At 35.0% G+C, this 23,056-nt stretch overlaps 3 long non-coding RNA genes across 3 annotated transcripts; 1 reads left to right on the forward strand and 2 right to left on the reverse strand.

Annotated features, from left to right (window-relative positions):
- Positions 1 to 2,456: 2,456 nt before the first annotated feature.
- LOC105966429 (uncharacterized) lies at positions 2,457 to 4,173 on the reverse strand. Its single transcript, XR_001173553.2, has 4 exons — positions 3,943 to 4,173; positions 3,472 to 3,527; positions 2,984 to 3,061; positions 2,457 to 2,677 (listed from the first exon to the last, which is right to left on the reverse strand). It is a non-coding gene; the product is annotated as an uncharacterized LOC105966429 (long non-coding RNA).
- An 8,928-nt stretch (positions 4,174 to 13,101) lies between these two features.
- On the reverse strand, positions 13,102 to 15,101 carry LOC148771646 (uncharacterized). The gene is made up of 3 exons (XR_016030267.1): positions 14,667 to 15,101; positions 14,233 to 14,429; positions 13,102 to 13,852 (listed from the first exon to the last, which is right to left on the reverse strand). It is a non-coding gene; the product is annotated as an uncharacterized LOC148771646 (long non-coding RNA).
- Positions 15,102 to 16,848: 1,747 nt separating this feature from the next.
- LOC148771647 (uncharacterized) lies at positions 16,849 to 20,119 on the forward strand. Its single transcript, XR_016030497.1, has 2 exons — positions 16,849 to 17,161; positions 19,860 to 20,119. It is a non-coding gene; the product is annotated as an uncharacterized LOC148771647 (long non-coding RNA).
- Positions 20,120 to 23,056: the final 2,937 nt, after the last annotated feature.

Below are 23,056 nucleotides of genomic sequence, written 5' to 3' on the forward strand. Positions count from 1 at the left end.
TGAATAATAATACGAATCATCTTCACTTCCCAATTCTTTCATGGTACAGAGCCTCTAAATAATTGTTTCCCCCCAACCTTTTCTCTACTTCAGTCATGACTACACCAGTCACGGTTACGACCAATGCTACTGAATCATCTCCATCTTCTCCTCCTCAAGTCATTTCACTAAACATTGCCTCACTCATACCTCATTAACTCACGCGGGCCAAAATTATTCCATGTGGAGCTCTCAAATGACATATCTCTTTCTTGGTTACGATCTCATGGGTTGTATAGACGGCACTATTCCATGTCCTCCAGAAGCCGCTCCACAGTTTAAAGTTTGGGTTCGTAAAGATCGCTTACTCCTCCTTGCTATTCAAACTGTTGTTCAAGGTGTTGGGTATCGGAAACGTGTACGCAGCGGAAAACAAAAATTTTATGCGAATTAAACGAATTTAAAACACATAAACACATGTCCGATAATTGAAAACAATTAATTGCGTACCTTTGCGCTTCCAGCGAAATTAAAAACAACATACATGCGAATTATTTAATCGAAATTAAATAAACTAGCATGCTCGCATTAAATCAAACAATCATGCTCGCAGTAAATAAACAGTTTCATGTAGTCACATAAAATCATACAACATACTTACTGAACGAACATACATATTTAATTTAATTAAAACCGAATCGAACGACAACGGATTCGAAACTTTACCTCTTGAAGCGTGAGGTAGGCGCACTAAACGAAGCTAGATTGCCACGGAAACCAATCCGTTCAATCCGGGGCAGCAACGGCAAAATGGTAGCAGCGGCGGTGCGAGCTACGGCGGCGCGTGTGGCTCACACGCTGTCTTCGGGCGGCACGTGGAGGCGCGTGCGTCGCCGGCTTGGGGGCTGCTCCTCGATTCTTTGATTATTCGATCTTCCTTCTCTCGGATTTCACCTCGTATACTTCGATCTACTAAAACGTGGCACTAGACACGCAGTAGTTAGAATAAACGGAAAGAATAAAAAGGAAAATGATCTACCAGAATTAATCGGCCAAGGGGAGGCCAATTCCGAGGAACAAACGGCGACGAGAGCGGTGTTGGCCGCGGGGGAAGAACGGCCTAGAGAGAGGGAGCGGATAGGGTTAGTGTGTGAGTTGTGTGTTTGTGCAAGACCCATAAATCAAGTATTTATAGTGTCTTGTATAAAACCCTAACGGGCTTAAGTTGGACCGGGCCCAACAACTTAAGTTCGTTAGTTCTTTTACTCGCTCGTTTCTCTCAATTCGATGATCGGAAAATTGTAACATTTATAATTACGGAATCATTATAATGTCCTCGTCATTACGAGTGCCAATTCTCAATTTCCAACTTTCTAAAAGTGGAAACCCTAAGATGGTTCAGGTGTAAGCTAGTCGTGGGCCCACGGTTTGGAAACTTCCCGATTTAGAAAGTCCACTAAGATGTTCGCCTATTCTTTTCCTTTTCTAATTCTCATTCATAATTCCAAATTACGAATGTTGGACCCATTCATATTGACTTCCAATCATGCAAAGATAAAATATTTTTACCTTTGACCATTCATTCAAAGATCTCATGTGCACGAGTAGTGTGACCCTCGATGGTTCAGGTGTAAGCTAGTCGTGGGCCCACAACCCTTTGTGGTCAAAACTCGTCCCTTAGAGTTACGATTAAGATGAAGCTCGTTTCACCTTAATCACCCAACGAATCAAGATTGGCGTCTAGTAACTACGCGTCATGATTCCCTAGATACAAATGAAGTGCCTGCAAGAACCTTTTGATATAGTTAGCGTACACTACGATCCCTTCGATTCATATGTCCCGATTGAATTAGAGGCATTGGTTCATCGAGACCTCCTTAGTAGTTCAATGATTGTACGATCGTTCTAAGTGTTGTAATCGTTACGTGCATGACTTAGAGAATCGAATTCTCTAATCATCACTTAGTCAGCTCTGGCCAGAGACTTCGAGATTACAAACTATGAGAACACACAGGACATTCAAGACTATTCTAGCCATTGAATCCCCGACTACAATCACTACAACAAAAAACCTCTATCGAGACACAGATAAGTGTCCCAAAATGGTACATATTGGGACATTTGCAGTTTTCGGGACACTTGTTGCAAATGTCGCGTGTATTGGTGTCGCATAAAGTTTTGGGACACTTAAAGTGTCCCTATATTGTATTTTATTGGGACAATTATATATGTCATATGAATATAGTTATAGGATACAAATAAGTGTCCTGTTATGTGATTCCATAGGCAGTGATCCATTCTGTAGGGACATTTATTTGTGCCTTCATATAGAGGACATTTATACACGTGTCTCAAAAAATTGATATTAGTACATGCTATAAGCTCCCATAAGTGAATATTAATACGTATAATATACCATTTCTTCTTAAGCCTAAAAAAATAATATAGAAAAATACAAGTACAAAGAATGGAGGAGATAAATAAAATGTAATTCATTTATTAATAATCAATAATTAATACAATGTATTTCCATGAGATACAAAATCCAACTAATATATCTTGGCAAACCTATAACATATAGAACAGACCTCTAGCCTCTAGATAACACTTGCACACTACCACAGCTTGTTTCGTTCTCAAATTTTGTTCTTTTCCATTGTGATTTGACCATTTTCCTACTTTCATCTTTGAAATCACCCTGTACAAGATCACAGAGGTCACAATTAGAGCAAAAATACGACAACTTGAAAGATTCGGATCCATAAAAAATAGTGAACCATTACAAATCATGCACCAATAGAGTAGTATCATCATGAAAATGAACTAACATCCAAATCCAACAGTGACATGTGAATTTAAATTTATCTTGAAGTACTATAATTACACTAAAGAAATTTACGCACACAATGACTACACCATGCGATAAGTAGTTCTATTATATGGAAACACAAGAAACACAAGTTCTCAAAAGTTAAAACATCACATGAAACATATACTAGTTTACCTCATAGCTAAACTTGTAGGGCTTCAATTGCTAGTCAGTCACATGTTTATCCCGAAGAAATGTACTTGTGCATTGGTTCTGGTTAAAGCCAACAGATCAATTTAAATGTAAAGGAAAACAATGAAACTAAAACAGTTCAGTACGATACGAGACAACATCTTTAGGACATGATAAGAGCTCCATTGCCTCAAGCAGAAAAACAAAATACAAATACATATACACCATTTCATACACCTTCTTTTTATTAAGACTGGAAAGTAGGACGACATCCTTATGTATCCCCGGTAGGAATATGCCCAACATTCAATATATTTTTTTTTCCGATCAAATGAACGAACCAAACTCTTTGGGCTAAATGAATGAACAAAAAAGAACGAAACCGCTGCCTACAGCTGGTTCATTAATTTTATACGAGTAACAAAGAAAATAGACGTCCGTATAAACGAAATCCTAAAAGAAAAATAACTGTAATAATTATTAGAAAATACCTCATAAATGATTAAATATCCAAGGTAATACAAAATAACTCCCAGTTGATGAACTCCTGCACCAAAATTCAATTTTGAGTCATTCTATCTTGTGGCCTACACTAAATACAATGTAAAAAAAAAAAAAAGTATTAGAATCCAAGAAACTTGATAGCCAAAACATATACAAAATCAAGGAAAAGAATTCTCTATCCCAGTATTAGAATTTCCATATGGAGATGAATCAAATAAGTGGTAACCAAAATATGAATAACTAAGAAAATCAATTGCAATTTATGTGCGCGTAAGCATCTATACCTCTTTTGTTCCAAAATTTCTCTATCCCGGCACAGAGAATGCAATAACAGAGTGCAATAACATAGGGTTATTAAGAAACCCAAATTTAGGATACAAAATATGGGAATAGGCCTTGGATTTCGTGATTGAAAAGGGGAATTACATAGTGAGATTATTAATTAGCAGAACGAGTACCTCGTGCGCATCCATGAAAAACTTCAGCCGCCTCTCGTGGATCCCTAAATAGCTCTCTTCAATTCTGGCAAGGACGAGTTGGTAGCGCTTCTAATTGCGCAGGTTAGCATTGAGGATTGAAAATCCACAATCGTGCTCCTCGTGGGTGGTGGCGCAGTAACTGGGTTGGGGGTGGATTTTTCTTTCTGCCGAAAGAGAACACCATAAGATAGGGTATATTGTAAATACAAGGTCAAATATATAAAATATTCCCGGTAATTAATTTTAGATAAAAGTGTCTCTACAAACTAATTAATTGGGACAAAATGTTAAAGTATCCTAATATATTTACATACGGGACATATATAAAAAGATGTCCCTAATTAAGTGTCCTAATATATACTTTTTGTTGTAGTGAATGCACAGACCTCCCACTAGATTTCGGACTGCAGGAACACTGGCCCTTGGGATGGTTCTCGGTGGAACTCAGGGACAGGTCATGATACAACTGGTCCTGTAGTGAAGTCACGGTGATGTCTAGGTCATAAGGACTAATGGTGTACAACTATACCATAGATATCTCTACTCGATTATTGAGAACCACTTAGAGATTTCTACGGTGAGGGAGTTCATTGAACTCGTCAACTTACGAGCACCCACTTATGCATGCCGAAATCACAATACCGTTTACTGATGAGATGCAGTACACATACACTAAGTGCTAGTCTCTTAATGGGAAAGGCCGATATCCTCATTGGTGGCGTAACCCTTCGACTAGGAACACGTTTAACAGTTATAATAGTATAGTAAATATCTCACGATCATAACGATCAATTACTAGTACTTGTAATAACTGTAAGGACTATATCTATGCTTGTGACAAATGGACATAGATATATAATGCCAAGGTGTTTTATCATTAATACGAAAAAGGTTTGTTTATTACAATAATAAATATGAAAGACCACAGCCACAAGTTGGCTTGTTGGTCACCTACTCTAACACAAGGACCAGACGGACCTCTTATCACTAGATGTGTAACTGCAAAAGAAGCTTGGAACACACTCGTAACAATTTAAGCAAACAAATCAAACACTCGGATAGTAAGTTTCATTGATGCTATGACTAAACTTAATCAAGAAGGCAAAAGCATGCCAGAGTACTTGTAGTCAGTCAAAACGGTTGTTGATGATCTCACTGCTATTGGTCACTGTTGAGTGTAGATATTACACTCAATACGATTACTTTACGTGGATCTTTTCTTTAGATTTAATTATATTTGTGCTTTAATTGATTGATTTTGTGTTTTATAGGTGAAAAACTAGAATTAGGTGGCCATGAAGGAAAAAAGATAAAAAAAAAAGGAGAAAGTTGGAAATAAGGAAACAAATCAAATTGGAAGAAGGAATATCGCCACAGCTTTGACAGTGTCCACCATTTCGAGCATATCTCTCTCATACGAACTCCAAATTAGATGGTTTTGGCGGCATTGGAAAGATAATTGCAAGGGCTACAATTATTATTTAGACAAAATTCCAAAATTTGGACTCCAACATGGAACAAATCGACGAACAAATCCTGATAGGGGAAAATGGCGGAAATTGATTCCTATTAGGTTTCTACTACTTCCTTATCAAGAAAAGAAGCCTATAAAAGCAACAAGTCTCTACACCATAAGCACGAAATTTTACACCACAAAACGCGAAGAACGAAGATCAACGAAGACTCAAGCATAGTTTTTCTTATTTATTTTATTTATTCTATTTTTTTTTTATCATAAGAATTACGAGTAGCTAAGTTTTTAATCTAGGATTTTGTTGGAACCCTATGTGGGGATGGTGAACCCGTTTTCTTCAGATTATGCAATTATGATTTTATGATTATTTCTTATACTTGTTATGATTGTTAGTGCATGAACTTGATCAATTTATGTGCTTTATCTGTGATTATTGGGATTGACTCGACAAAGCTATTTTGATAATTAGATGGTAAGTATAAGAATTTTCGAGTAGTTTTCACCAGATGAGTGTGTCAATTGCATGTGGTGTCGTAGACATACAGATATCACCTTAGGTAGTTATTTACGAGACTTGTTAGTTAATGCTTTATTCATAATTTGTTTGCATAGACATATAGTGAACCGTTTATGAATAATAGACTCATAATACACGCGACAACGGGTTATGAGTAAATTAGTGTCTCGGGTTAATAATCATGAATCATATATTTCATAATTGAGGGGTTTTGGGTGAGCAATTCTTGCGTAGGGGGAAGATAAAATCCTAGGTTCATTTTTATTGATATTTTCTCGTGTTTATTTGCTTTCATAATTAGTTTAATTAATTAGTTGATTAAATTTGACAACCTTGCGTAGGCTGGATAAAAATCATAATTGTTAGAATTTGGTACTTAGGATTAGATAATTTGAGTATTCCCTGTGGGATCGACATCCGACTCTCACGAGTCCACTTTGACTACTTGTTTGCGATATGTACACTAGCGTGTTAGGTATTTAGGTCCAACAATCACAAAATAACTGATGGAGAAATAGTCGTCCACACGCTCAATGGACTTCCCAACTCCTACAAAGAAATTAAGACTGCATTAAGGGCTCGAGAAATACCTATTTCCTTTGACGAATTGATTGAAATATTGTTCAACTATGAGACAAGCCTCAAGGACTCCATCGCCGCTAAAGAAGATCTCCCCATCACTTCCCAATTTTCTCAAAAACAGCCCTACAAAAAGGGCAAATATAATCCCTCTCAATCTAGAAAGGCATCATATGGAGGTAGCAATAATGGCTACCGTGGCAGCCCAAACAACTATTTTTAACACAATGGGAATCATGGTAACTACACCAATTATTCTCTTTCCCATTCACGCAATTCTGGTATTGAGATGCAAACTCGACCTATTTGTCAATTATGTGACAAAGTTGGTCATGTTGCGAAGTTTTGCCGGTCCGGACCTCCACCATCCAATTGGCCACAAGCAATCCAACTCGTAATTCCACAACTAATAACTCTGATTGGCTAGTGGACTCGGGGGCTTCTCATCATATTACACCGGATTTACAAAATCTCTCTCTTCATTCCGATTATGGTTGTAATGAAGATATTATGGTCGGTGATGGTAATGGCATTCCTATCACTCATATAGGCTCTACTACTCTTAATTCTTCTAACAATACTTTCAACCTTAATACCGTTTTGTGTGCCCCCAAAATTAAGAAAAATCTCCTTTATGTTTCTCAATTTTGCTCCCAAAATAAAGTCTGTATTGAATTTTTTCGCTCATTTATTTCTTGTGAAGGATCTAACTACGGGGGCATCCTTGGTGCAAGGCCAGAATAAGGGCAACGTCTACGAGTGGCCGACCTCTATCCCTATTCATTCTCCACCAATTTTTTCTTTAGCATGCATAGCAACAAATTCCAACCCTCTTTCACCATCCACCCATCTTTGGCACATTCGTCTCGGTCACCTATCCTCCAAGGTTCTCCATCAGATGATTTCCTCTCATGCTTTACCTCTTTCGACAAATAATATTTCATCTTTCTCTTGTAATGATTGTTTATGCAATAAAAGTCACAAACTACCTTTTGGTATTTCTATCTTACAATGTTCACGTCCTTTAGAAACTTTTTTGATGGATGTTGGGGGACCATCTCCAATTAACTCATTTGATAATTGTCGATATTATGTTATTTCATCGAGTTGTACTTTAGCTCCCGGACGTATTGTGTGACCTTAGCTTTTGTAAGTGGATGAATTTGTCCCTGACTTGGGTATTTTTTGACCATAGTTTTTGCGATAGTGCGAGATTGATTCCAATCCTGGCTATTTCTAACGTGGTCGGCACCGACCACGATCTTGGCTATTGGTCGAGGTTGTTTTTTACCCCGACTTTCCTAACGCGGTTGATTACAACCGCGATCTTGGATTTGGTGCGGGGTCGATTCTGACCCCGACTATTTCTGACGCGGATGAATGCAACCGCGATCTTGTTTGTCCGAGGTCAATTTTGACCCCAACTTTTCTAACGTGGTGGATAGCAACCGCGATCTTGGACTGGGTGCGGGGTCAGTCCTGACCTCAGCTATTCTTAACGGCAATAAATGAATTTTTAAAGCTAATAAATGTACTTTAATATTTTTTTACTACCAATTTTTAGAATGACAAATGTCAAATAATTTTTTTTTATTCATCAATCTATTTGAAACTATAAAGTGCATAAACAAAAATACATTTCATCGACATATTTAAAAATATTTTACGAAAAAGAAAATCCTTCAGCTATTTCGTTGTGAAGTTATCTGACACTCATATTTTCTTCCAAATATTTTTACCTAATATTTCCACAAGTTACAATAAAAAAAATTCCATGAATCGAATAATTCAGCGATAAAATTTTATTTTATTTTATTTTGTAAGAAAATATAGTTTTTTTTCAATAATCCGGTATTTTTTTTTTCGCACTCTGTGAGGTCGAAATTAGGTTGTAGGTAGAAGAAAATAATTTTTTTTTTTTTTTATTTTGCAACCCCCATAAAAATAAAAACCAATAAAATATAAAATTGTCTTAATTATTCAATTCAGGGTGCATAGTGAATTATTTTTATTGTGTATTGAGGGTGCAAAGGCCTATTATTAATTTTCAATGGTGTAAAGTGCCAAAGGGCTCCATTTCAAGGGTGCAAAGTGGAATTAAGCCTTCATTATCTACTCGACTACTCCAAACATATAAATTTAGAACAAAAATTAATTTATTCTTTATAAAACAATTACAATTAGAATACATGTTAAAACTATATCACCATATTACAAATACACTCGGGTATGTCTAGGGTCCGAGAGGACTGTAATGTAGGATTAGTACGTACCTAGTAAAACAATGTACGACCTCTAGGTTATAAGTGAATACATCAAACACTTTGCATTAAAGTTAAAATTAATTTACAACTGAATAAGTTATCAACTTAATTAATAATGAGTGAATTAAAATTAAATTGAAATAACTATAACCCGAATTATCTAAAGTTGCAACAAAAAAATCAAAAACAATCACAGGACAATGAAATTCTCACATGAGGCCATGGAATTCGATTGGAGGGTTTTCGAAGAATCAAACCCAAATTGGTAACGAACAAGTGCAAATTCCTCTTTTCATTTACTGATAATAATTTGTTCACAAAAAATAATTTTGCAATCGGTGTTTATGATCTATTCTATTTAATTTAAAAAATTAGAGGTGCGATTTTGATCGGTTTATGTTGGGTTTTCAAAATCTGCGAAGGGATTGTTTCAGTGTGGGAGTAGAGGCTGAATTTTGTGCCACCCGGATGCAGTACTATGCCACCGTCTCCGACCCACCGTGTGAGCTGAATTTTGTGCCGTACTGCGACTTGATTGTTGGCTCCGGCGAGCCGGTCCCTTTTGCTCAGCTCATTAGAAAATAAAATAATATAATATGCATAATAAATCAATCAACTAGACTTAATTCATGTTCGGCTCGATTAAAGCGTATTCGAGCTCAAATCAACTTTTAAAGCTCGATAAACATTTAGACAAGCTTGAACAACCATCCCTCTAGCTTTTCTCGATTCTTTTACATATATACCCCTAGTGGTAGAAAATATCGATACCCTAGTTCAGTGGCAGAGCCGGAATTTTATTTCGTACGGTGGAATATATAGTTTTTCAAACATTTTACCTCTATGTAATTGGCTTAATGTGGGTCCATTACACTGCAAGATTTGCAGATAGGATAGTATTCGACAGTACATAAAAACTCGGTAGATCACTTACTATGCGACTCGGCATGGGCAAGGTAAAATTTGCTGTTTCTTGATCTTGTATTATTTTCACTCGTCAAAAGAAACGAAAATTTGCTTGTATATGATATCAACTTTGTCGAAGTCTACAGTGGAACAGAAAATCAAGTATTCTGCAGTACCTATAGCAGTTTTGGTGAGGCTGCTTCACTCGGGCTCGGAGAGCACAGTAGTTGGTGCACTAAATGCTCTTCTAGTGTTGGAGAGTGACGATTCGACCAGTGCCGAAGCAATGGCTGAAAGTGATGCAATCGAGGCGCTTTTGGATATTCTTACTCGAGGTTTTGCTGAACAATGTTAAGATCAGGGATTCTGCATTTCGCACCTAACATCACCACACGATCAATTTGTATCGTCACCTTCCCAAACGAGCTCTGCATCATACAGCAAGAAAATTGTACTTTAGCCAAGCGATAAAAATACACCCAAATTAAAAAAAAAAAAAAAAATCGATACCAAAAAAAAATATTTTTGGTTTCAAGTATACTACCTTGCCCATTTTGCTTTCATTTTTGCATGAAATTGGAAGTTTCTGCCCCTTCGGGTAGCTTGACTTTGTACACATATATTTTATCTTTTTTCCACTCAGGTCTGAATCGAGGTTAATAATGAGTCGAGCTTATACGTACAAACTTTAAGTGATGTATCCCTCTCGAATCAAGTATCAGTGCCTAAATTTGATTTTTGAAGTTTAGATGAACTAAAAATTCAAAACTAAGGATATCAATTCATGAAATTTTCATTCGACACTCGACTTAGAAAAATACTTTCAAACTCCAAAGATTCGATCATTCATAAATAAAATTAAATTAATAATTAAAATTAGATTCCGTTTCGGTATTTTTTTTTTAATTCCGGATTTCGATACGGTATACGGTATTGATGCCCCCCACATAACATACCGTATCGAAATATTTAATCTTTTCTTTTAACCTAAACTAGTAGCTCACCCGTGCGATGCACGGGGATTAATTAGTAATGAAATTAAATGAAGGAAATTTATCTCTTGATCTTGATGCAAAGTTGTAAGATATGAAATGCAATTAAATATTATATAGATAAATATGCAACCCACAAAACCTAAAACTAATAACATCATTTATATCAAATGACACAAATATTTCCTGTAATGCAATCGACACGTGAATCTTATGCATAATTAACTTGATAGCATATAATATAAGCAAAATAACATGTATGTTTATCATTAACCACGTCGAATCAGTGATGCCACTACTTAAACAAAAAACTCTTGCACAATCGCTAACACTAACACTAATCGTAATCATAATCCTAATGATAATACTAATACTAATACTAATTCTTATACTAATACTAATACTAATACATAATGTTAATGCTAATGGTGATGCTAGTATTAATGCTAACACTAATACTAATACTAATATAACAATAATAGTAACACTAAGACTAACACTATAATACTAAGACTAATATTAATACTAATACTAATAGTAACACTAATACTAATACTGATACTAATACTAATACTAATGCTAATGCTAATGATAATGCCAATGTCAATGCCAACGCCAACGCCAAAGCCAATGCCGACACGAACGCGAATTATGAAACGCGAGCACTAATGCTAACACTAACACTAATGCTAACACTAACACCAACACCAACACTAACACTAACACTAACACTAACACTAACAAATACTAATACTAACACTAACATGAATACTAACATTAATACCAATACCAATACCAATACCAATACCAATACGAATACCAATATCAATACCAACATCAATACAAATACCAATACCAATACTAATACTAAATGATTCCATGCCATATAGTAGTATATCTTCAAATTCATGTTTATAAGTGTAAAAAAATATAATAGTTTTTAAAATTGGGTAAATAGCACTTAACCCCCTTGTGGTTTCCCAGTTTTGCATTTCACCCCCTCTGGTATCAATTTAAGTATTTTACCCCCCTGTGGTTGTCAAGGTGTAGCGGCCGTTTAAGAATCGGTTAAAACACACGGTATAATAGAAATTATATACAAAAAATATTGTATATTTATTAAATAGTACAATTACAAAAATAAAACATTTTTATATAATTATTTTTAATTGAATGGATATTCGAGTATTCCAAAATATTGAAAAAAAAAACGTATTCCTTTATTTTAATATTTGAGTATTAAAAAAATATTTTTTTTCTGAAAATTATTTGAATATTCGTAAAAAAAATGAGTATCATGATTTTTTTTCAATAAATATATTTTGAAATACTGAAAATATAAATAAGATATTTTTATTTCGAATTTATAAAATATTAAAGTTGGAAATAATATATATACATGTGGTAATTGTTTAAATGAGTGTACAAATGTTAAATATGAAAGAACTTAAATACATACCAAAATAAAATTGACAACTCACCAATTGAAGAATCCACCTCATCAATTGAACTCCAACTAAGCAATTTTGATAAATAACATAGACATTTGCCACATGTCATTCATATAGGGCATAGATCCTCTTTTTATATTATATATAGATACTTTAAGTTCTTACAAATATTATAAAATACTTATTAGATTGATATTTTTTTCCATTGTTTACAAATTAACCTCTATGGATAATCATTTTGTTTTGGATTTTACCAATACTGAACCATATCGTACTGAATAGAATAGTTGTGTTCGGTAAACGATATGAAACTCCGTTACGATTTTACCGTATGAACAAATAAATTTAGAGTATAAGACAAAAATGAGCGAATTAATAACCCAAACTCCGTTCAAACGTACACACCAAAGCAAAGATCTTTCATTAATTAATTATGTAATAATTAATTGTGTAAGATATTTATTTATTTATATGGGCCCATTTGATATACACCCCTCATAAGCAACTTATATAGGGCTAGGTCCACCCCTAAAATCTTTCTTTGAGATAACCCCCTGGAGAGGTAAAAGTACTATTGGGCCCTTATGTCCAATTTCCACCCAACTGCATTCAGCATTTCCACCAACTACATTCAGCATTTCCACCAACTGCATTTTAGCATTTTTGACCTGCATTTACCACCTTTACAGATTTTTTTAATAAAAAAATATAAATGTTTATTTTATTATTTTTTATATATATATACCTTTTCGTATTTTTTTAATTTTTTAATTTAATTTTACTTTTCTTTTAATTATTTTTTTTAATTTTTTTTTAATTATAATTTTTTTTGATTTTTCTTATATTAGTTTTTAAATTATTTACTCAATATATTTCCCGTACATAAATTGACTATAAATGACTATAGTATACTAGTATAATTATATTTAGTCATGAACTGTTTTTTACACCGAAATTACGGTCGGACGATTATGTAGACACTTCATTATATATAAAAAAAACTTTGTCTACATCAACAAAATTCACAATTTGGAACTTGATATTATAAATCAATTAGTACCCAACAAAAGAATTAGAAAAACACCAACATCACTATACATCAGGAAAAACCACATATCTAATATATAACTACATATTACTACATGTGACTATATATGACTACATCTATATGACAACATGTGACTATATATGACTACTTGTATATGACTACATATGATTATATACGACTACATGTACATGACTACATGTGACTATATATTACTACATGTGACTATATATGACTACATCTATATGACAACATGTGACTATATATGACTACATCTATATGACAACATGTGACTATATATGACTACTTGTATATGACTACATATGATTATATACGACTACATGTACATGACTACATGTGACTATATATTACTACATGTGACTATATATGACTACATCTATATGACAACATGTGACTATATATGACTACTTGTATATGACTACATATGATTATATATGACTACTTGTATATGACTACATGACTACATGTATATGACCACATATAACTATAAGAGTATACAGTATAGTTTGTATTTATGGCTTCAAATCCTACTTTTCAACACGATAGTAACTTCGATCTAATCGGTAACTGTTTCGAACTGACGAACAACATGTCCTCTCGGCAAAAGCTTAGTGCATAAAAGGTGTTCAAACACCAAAACCTGTGGAAAAAAAAACAGGTTCAATTTAAATATTTATATTATAAATCAACTCATAACCAATAAATATAAATCGAAATACGCAATCACGTGCATATGTTACTACATGTTACTATATGTTACTAAATTATCATCGACCGACAAATATCGATTAACATACAGTTGCATCCACACACAGAAGAATTTCTTCTTAAAAATAGGTATGTAATAGTAACTTTGCAGTATCAACATTTTAGGTTCGTGGATCTAACACATATCTTTGCAGTATCAACATGTATATATATAATTATATATATATACACATAGAATCTGTATGAATTGTATAAATATATATAATCTGTATGAATTATATATATATATATTTCAAGTGGGAGTACTTTCACCTGAATCCACTATCTTGATCAAGCGTGACGGCAAAGTCCTTAGAGACAAAGGGCAATGGCCCTGCAGTGTAGCAATTATTCCTTCAATCGTAAGCCAATTGTCTCTTGCCCAATTGTGAAGCGTTAAAGGATTTGACAAGCTCATCCATTATCATCCGGCATACCTTCTTCGAGGTTACCTCAGGCAGGATAGCAACCTAAAATGAAAATAACAGGCGCCAAAATAACCGAAAACAATTACGAAAAATCGAACACATTACTCTTCAATTCAAAACACAGAGAAACACGAAAAATTGCATTATGCATCTTGAATGTACAATAACATAAACAGAGGCATATATATATATATATATATATATATATATATATATATATATATATATATATATATATATATATATATATATATATACCGGATCTATATATATATATACCGGATCTATATATACAGGCGACGGGGAGCAGCGGCTGTGCAGGCGGCGGTGGAGGGAGCAGCGGCTCTGTTCTCAGCGGCAGCAGGAGAGCAGTAGCGGCGCGCGACGACAAAGAGGCCAGTAGCGGCGGGCGACGGCGGATGGAGCAATAGCGGTAGGCGACGACGAATGAAGCAATTTCGGCGGACGGTGGTGGAGGGAGCGGCGGCTGTGGGCGGCGCAAGTTGGGAGATGAGCAGAGGTGGTCGTATGACTGTGGTGGATAGAGAGAGAGTTAGAGAGAGAAGAAGAGAGATGGGGGAGATATGTAACGGCTGATGAGTGGGAGAGAAACTAGGGTTTGCAAAATTAAAAGGGTAAAATAGGTATTTTAAGTTACTCAGGGGGCTCTACTTAATTAAGTTCAGAATTTGGGTTTTTGCCTTAAAGAGAAAAAAACATTGGGCCTCCTCATATATATTTTCAAAAGTAGAGGGTTATCCCACATTTCCCCTATTTATATATTACAAACCACACGAAATATGTAATAATATATATGCTCAAAACCATGATTCATTATTCTGAATAATACAAATGTGATTACAAAACAACTACAAGGAAGCTAAACCCATCATTCATTCAGTCCAAATATTTCTAAAAAAAACCAAAATAGTGTAACCTCAAATTACAAAAATTGCCCAAAACTATATACATCTCAACAAAAAAAATCAAGAATTATATATAAGAAAAATATTTGATTAAAAAGAAAAATCTGTAAAAAAAAATAGCGTATTCGCGCTTAGAGTTTCGAAAACCTTAGCAGGATATCTCCTTGTTAGACCACTGAAACTCTATTTTCAGATTCCTCGAAGGTCCACTTTTGCTTTCGGGCAGTAATGTATACTCCCCAGAAACTGCACCTAACATCACTACACTATCGATTTGTATCGTCACCTTCCCAAACGAGCTCTGCATGCATACATCAAGAAATTTGTATTTTAGCCAAGCAATTATAAGATACCAAAATTAAACATAGATAAAGGGTAAATTACCAAAAACCTCTGAACTTAGGCTAAATAATAAAAAAACACCCCCACCTATTGATCGAGTTTTTTTAACAGAAAATGTGTAAAGTCTATTATACCTTATGTTAAATAGGTGAGAAATAAAAGAAAGTATCTAAAATTGTATAAAGTGTATTCCATGGAATAATCAAAAAAAATCCGTGAAAGTCATTCAGTAAGGGGGTTGGTGTAAGATGGAAACAAACATCAGGGGGTTTTTGGTAATTACGAATAGGTGGGGGTATTTTTCGTTATTTAACCTAAGTTCAGGTTTTTTTTTTTTTTTTTTTGGTAATTTACCCATAAATAAATAAACGATACCAAATTATCCCACAAAAAATATTTTTGGTTTGAAGTATATACCTTGCCCATTTTGCTTTTATTTTTGCATGAAATGTGAAGTTTCTGTGTAACAGCCCGCATTTTCATAAGCATTTATATATGAATATATTCAGTATATAGTAAATACGAATATACGTGCATTTCATGAATCGAGTAGTGATTTATACTTTCTTTACGTGTTTATGTGATTTAGATACATTATAGTATTTTTAGAAGTAGACATGTTATTAATTGAGTAGTTGATTCGAATTATGTGATTTAATGAATTTAGTGACCATCTATGTAACTCATGCTAATTGGGATTGTATATGTGCATATATATTTTATGCTAATATATAATATATGATGTGGACTTAATTATGTATGTCATATTATGTGAATGTGTATGTTTATGATATGATATGTGCTAGGATTTAATTATGTGTATACATGTATGTATGTTCTATGTGCATGTTTATTTAATGTACATGTATATGACCCATAACTCTCTCTCTCTCTCTCTCTCTCTCTCTCTCTCTCTCTCTCGGTAAATACATGGTAATTTCCTCCCAAATTCTTCTTCCTATTATTTTAATATTATATATACATATAAATATAATTTTTGTGTGTGCATGTGCTTGTATGTTATGAAAGGGCCGTGTGTTTGTCTTGAGTATGCCAAGTGTATAATGCTTGTTGTGATGTGTTTACAAGTGTCCTTGTTCCCCTAATTGCAATCTACACCCTCTTGTATTCTTTATTGCAAGTAAGTCCCTCTACTTTCCTATAAATAAACTCTTTCTCTTCAGATTTTCAGCACACAAAATCAGCCCTTCTCTCCTCTTTTCTCGTCCAAATACAGCCCCAAAAATGAAGAATTCATCTTCCACTTCAAAGCCTTCAAGATTCTTCATAAAAATCCCTCTTTTTCTCTTCTAAAATCCTCTCAAAATGCCTCTCTCTCTCCCTAAATTCGAGATTCCCCAAATACACTCAAAGAAATAACCTTATAATCTCTCAAAACTCAACCCTAAAGCTCTCCAATACCACCAATGTCAAGCCCAAAGACTTCCAAGCCAAAACTCCATGGATCCTTGGTTTCTTCTCCTTCTTAGCCTTTGATTTTCATGGGTAAGGACCTCTTGGTCTTTACTGAAATAATAACCTAATTAATATGAATTATATGTGTCTTAATGAATTATATGTTTGTGGTTTTAATTTTGGGCTTTAGAAGATAAAGTTCTTGATGAGTACTAATTGAATTTCAGTTTCGTAGCCTCTGTTTGTATTGCATGTCTGATCGGGTAATCCCTGAGATAAAATTATGAAATTTCATGGTAGTCTAGATCCTTCGGTTGGCTTCATGTTGATATAAATTATGCATAAATCGGATTTATATTGAGTAAGTTATGAACCACTTTCTGAAACTGCACAGTTTCTGAGTCATTTATGAATTATGTGTTTAACATGAATTTATACTAATTTGACTTGCGTGATTTACTTGGATATGATTATAGACTTGTTAAACGTCTTCTCTGCAAAATTTCACAGTGTTTGGTTAAAGGTATGAATTATTTGGTAATTTTAAAGTTGATTGCTCTCTTCTGGAAATTTGACTGTGTGACTGCACTAAATTAATTATTTCTCTTAAACCGTTAAGTCTCTTGCTAAGCTGTTTGAACTAGGTATAATATACTTATAGATTAACATCTTGTGTAATTTTCAGGTGTTTTGGATGTAGGTTCTAAGAGATATGAATTTTCAAAGTTGAAATACCAAAACTGTCCGATTTTCTAAAATAAACTATTTTGAATTAGAAAGTATGTTTAGAAGTATGGATTTAAATTCTTGATCCATAGTTAATAGAAGAACTAAGCTAATACTAAGCTAATAGGATAAGTTGAATTTAATTATAGTTATGGTCATGAACTATTCATTTAGGTCATTATGTGCTACTATCTACATGTTTTGATTGATTTAGTATGTTGGTTTGAGATCATTACGTGTGTGCCGTATGTGGGTAAGTATTGGAAATGGTTGAGATTACTTGTGGACTTATTGGTTAATTATACTCGTTAATGCTATATAGTATATATTATATGTCATACTTTATACATACGAATATATATTTATATATCCTAGCCTGCGTGGTCGTAGGAATAATTCCCGATCCATGGCTTATATATATATATATATACTATCTCTATAGCAACCTACGTGGTCGTCGAGTAAAAACTCCGATCCATGGTTTATGTAAATATAAAATATACTATTATAAATATATGTGGGGGTGTGTACAGCTATATGTGTGTGTGTGTGGATGAACAATAATCTTTACGTGATTCGTATTTATTGTGCTACGCTTGATTGGATATCATTGCCGTGTGTGTGTGTACAACCGTGTATATATTTGTGCCATATGTGTGATTTAATTAGTCTATGTGATAGTATGTGGTTAGTAAATCTTTGTGTTATTTTATTGTGACATATTTGTGTGTTATTTGTGGTGATTAAACGGTAATGGCATTTTGGTCTTAGCATTCATGTCCATGCATAGCACATATTTTTGAAAGTTTGGAAAATTAATGGAATGCTTGAGTGAATAAACGGGATACGGTGGGCCGGTATCCAGATATTGTTAAAGAGTGGTTTGATCCCACTAAAGAAACGGGCTCGTAACAGTTTATTGGCCAAGTATGGAAATTAATTTTTCACGGATCCGGTAACCGAAAATGGATTTGTTTTTTTTACGATTTTTAAGGAAAACGAAAATGTGTTTTACACGATTTTTATGGTAAACGAGAAACGGATTTTTTCATGATTTTATGGTAAACGAAAACAAGTTTTTAAACTATTGATTTAGGTCTCAAGTATATTACGTATTCTCTTGAAAGTTTGAAAATTTAACGAAATACTTGGCAGAATAAACATCGGATACGGTGGGCCGGTATCCAATAAAAGTTCTAAAGGAGTGGTTTGTTCCACAATAGAAACGGGCTCGAAACGCTTTATAGTTTATTGCTAGGCACAAAAGTTAGTGCTTAGTGAATAAACGGGATACGGTGGGCCGGTATCCGACTAGAATGAAATACGTGGTTTGATTCCACAATAGAAACGCTTTATAGTTTATTGCTTGAGTACATAAATTAATTTTCCACGGATCCGATAAAGTGAAAATATTTTCCATGCATTGCATTCACATGCATTTTGGTTATTTTGCATAATAAAGTGAATTATGTGGGTATCGTGTGCTTTTATGTCTTATGTGTAATAATGTGCTTTTGTGACCCGTGTGTTGTCGTATATTATCACATGTTTAGATTGTCATGTTGGGATTCTGATAAGGATCATGTTGCATTGTATTTATATGCGTAAAGTGTTAAATTGATACTAAAGGGACTTTATGTCTGCGAGTAATATGAGGATTTTATATCCGTAAAATATGAAAGAGGATTGTGTGTCCAATATACCAAGATTGAGGTGAACAGTATTATATGTTTATATGTAGAGCTATATGTTCGACTATGTTTTATGATTATATTCATGCTTTGTGGTTCTTAATTTTGAAGAATAGAAGTACTGTATTTGTATGTGATGTTATGTGCTTTCACTTATGTGATCGAATGTCTTGGTCTAAACGAATAAATTGAATATAGAGGACATAGTGAAGCTTTAGGATTATCCCTACACGAAAGAACATAGAGACGAGGACTTTAGGGCTCCTATAGGACGTGAGTGACAGGTTGAGAGAGGCGTGAGTATCGTCAGGCCAATGTTCTTACTGAGCCAGTGGTTGGGCTCACGCTTTATGCGAATTTCCCCTTTTCAGGTTCTCGAAGTAATCAGAGTGCGCAGCGGAGCGGAGTTCGAGGAATCACGAACCTTGATGCCTTGCATGTCTTACCCGGATTTCGTAAAGGATCATGTTTTCACTTTCGCATGTTAACAAAGGGTATTATGTACAAAAATGGAGATTTTCATGATTTAATTTTACTCCGATTTAGGAATCTAGTCTATTAAACGGGGGTATTTAAATCAAGTTTGTTTTCCTTCCGCTATCTTACAAGTGTTTTCTAAACCCCGATGATGTTTAGGTAGCACTCTTTATGAAAATCGTAACTTTGAGTTGTGGGTATATTTAAAGTAAAGAAAAATGATTTGATAAGGTTTTCTCAAAGTTCAAATTGAATCCGAAATTTTTAATGAAGTCTACTAAAATATTTCTTCTTTAACTAAAATTCATGGAGGGTGTTACATTCTGCCCCTTCGGAAACTTTCCAACGACCACGAAAAGCTCTCGTCCCAGTCTGGATTGGGACCAGTCGATAGAACTTGAAAAGCAAGAACGTTTTTAAACAGTCAATTCACTAATATATTGTATGAAAATTAACACCATTGAAAAGAAATTGAATGAAGAAAAAAAGAATCACGACTTTTCGACCGTAGTGTGCCGTGGAGTAGTATTTCTAAGGGTGAGTTTGCAATAAACATTTGCGTTCCCAACGGATTGCCTCATATTGCTCCCTTTCTTGATCGTCACGATAATAGTTCCGGGCAAACAGTACAACAGAAATTCTGCCTTCTCCTGAAATCGAGGTGGGCCCGATTGGATCAAATATTGTAGGAGTGGAATCGCATCGGCAGCGACGATCGATTGTGCTCGAGAAACTTCGGCCGGACATGCAGACCATGCCTGCCTGAGAAGAAAAAGCGCATCCAACGCAGCTTCTTGTGTGGCCTCTGTTAAGTGTATATTTTTACACTTTATCGTACCTTTTTATTTGAGCTTTTGGTGTGTTTCAACGATAATTGGTGCTTAAAAAGTTGATTTATTGAATTTTAGGTACAAATTGAAGAATTGGAAAAGTATGGGGTAAAAACTGCAATTTTGGAGAAAATATGGGCCAAAAGTGAAAAACCCAATATATGAAGATTTAAAGCTCCGACGGCCGTCCGAGTTGTAGTTCAAAATATGGGACGGCCGTCCGAGACCACGAGGCAGCGCAGTAAAGGGATTTTAATTGCACAAGGAAACTGCCTTCTTCCCCAAGGTTTTCACCCTATATAAGACCAAGCCAAGCACACAATTGGGCATCAAACTTTTAGGCAATTTCAAGAGCAACAAAGCAATAAAGAAGACGAAGAATTCGAAGACTCCAAGCATAGACTTATCGTTCATGATTAATTTTATTTGCATCTTTCCTTTAATCATGAGTAGCTAATTTTCTTATTTCTAGGATTTTATTTTGAACCCTATGTGGGATTTATGAACCCTTTTCTAAGATTTTATGCAAGTTTTAATTCCGGATTATTTCTTCTACTTGTTTTATTAAGTTCATGAAACTGGCCACTTTATGTGCTTTTATGTTATTGTTAATCGCATGAATCGAAAGATCGGGTTAATAGTTAGAAATGTCGTTGAAGAGCCTTTGTGGTATTAACATAGGAATATAGTTAATCTCTTAGGTAGCCATTATTGAGATTTATGCTTAATGTTGTGTTCTAGAATTAATTGCATAGGAATATAGTAAATGAATCTAGGGTATTAGAATCGTAATACACACGGAAGCGGGTTATGATTATTTTAGCATCTCTGATTAATAATCCGGGTTAACTACTTGCATAATTGAAAGAATTGGGGAAATAATAATCACATAGGGGGAAGAATAATTGCTTACCTTGATTAAATCTTCATTCTAAATTGCTTTCTTGTTTTTTCTTGCTTTTTAATTTAGTTAATCAATTTCAAAATTCGACAGTGTAGGTTGGGCTTGATAACAATTAGTAGAATTTAGCGTCTAGGATTAGATAATTATATATATTCTCCGTGGGATCGATATTCGGACTTAGTTTTCCACTATATTTTCAAATACTCCTCGTTTACGGTGCCACTTGCCCACAAGTCTTTTTCAATTGTAGCTACAAGAGAATCGATAATTAAATATTAAATCGTCACAAACAGCGTGTGGGAAGATTAAGCAAATGATGAGTTGCAAGTAAAATATTGCAGAATGATATGGGCCATTCTGACAGAAACAAGTATATATGAACTGAAAAGACCCAATTCGTCAATAAGAGGAAAGATGTCGAACCACGGTTCCCCAATGACGATTTGGAAATACCATAGCTCGCAGCCCAGCGCCAAAACGAGGTAGAACAGGCCCAAAATAATAAAGGCCCAAAACACTTGACTTGAGGGGGGAGCAAACCCTAAAAAAGGAAACCTTGGAGACCAAGGTTTCCTCATCTATAAATAGAGGGACCATTAATCACACACACACACACACACACCCGAATATACTATTCATTATAATATCACACATATACTTATCTCTTTAGACCACTGACTTGATCGTCGGAGCTTTCCCGCCGGGAACTCCTCCCGGCGTTGCAGGTGCCACCATCGGAGTACGGATCAAGGTGCTTTGGAGAAGACGGAAGCCCCACGGGCTAAATCAAGTGGCCCCGTCTGTGGGAAAGATCTAGAGTTCTGGGTATACAACTTTTAGGAAAACATCACATCTGCCCCTGAAAGTCCAGATCTGAGCTATAAACGTGGAGAACAATGGAAGAAGGAGACACCATTGCCCGAAATTTACAAAAAGGAATTAGATGTTGTAGCCCGCGATACACCCGTCGACGATCCGTCGTCTGTCTTGAAGGACAAGTCAAGATGCAGCTGGTCACGCCCGAAAAGGAGAGCCGGATTCCTCTCTTCTCGGGTAGCCCCTCTTTCGAATTTCGAAATGGTGAAGCCGCCTCGAAAAAACCGGTTACAGCCCCGGCTCAACCTCCGAACGAGCGTATGTACACCAAAGACGAGGTGGAAAACATGATCACCACGGCCATCCGGAACTACACTCAATCTTTACCCCAGGGCAACAGGCCTAGGAGAGACCTTAGGCGCCCCTCGAATGAAGAGCGAGCTGAGGATGAATGCGATAGTTACTCGGAGAACCGAGAAGGCAATAGTCAGGGTGTTAGGACCGAGGTCGATAGCTTGAGGCGAGATATAAACGAATTAAA

The sequence above is a fragment of the Erythranthe guttata genome, chromosome 3, assembly GCF_056151865.1.
Source record: "Erythranthe guttata isolate IM_541 chromosome 3, IM_541, whole genome shotgun sequence".
Lineage (NCBI taxonomy): Eukaryota > Viridiplantae > Streptophyta > Magnoliopsida > Lamiales > Phrymaceae > Erythranthe > Erythranthe guttata.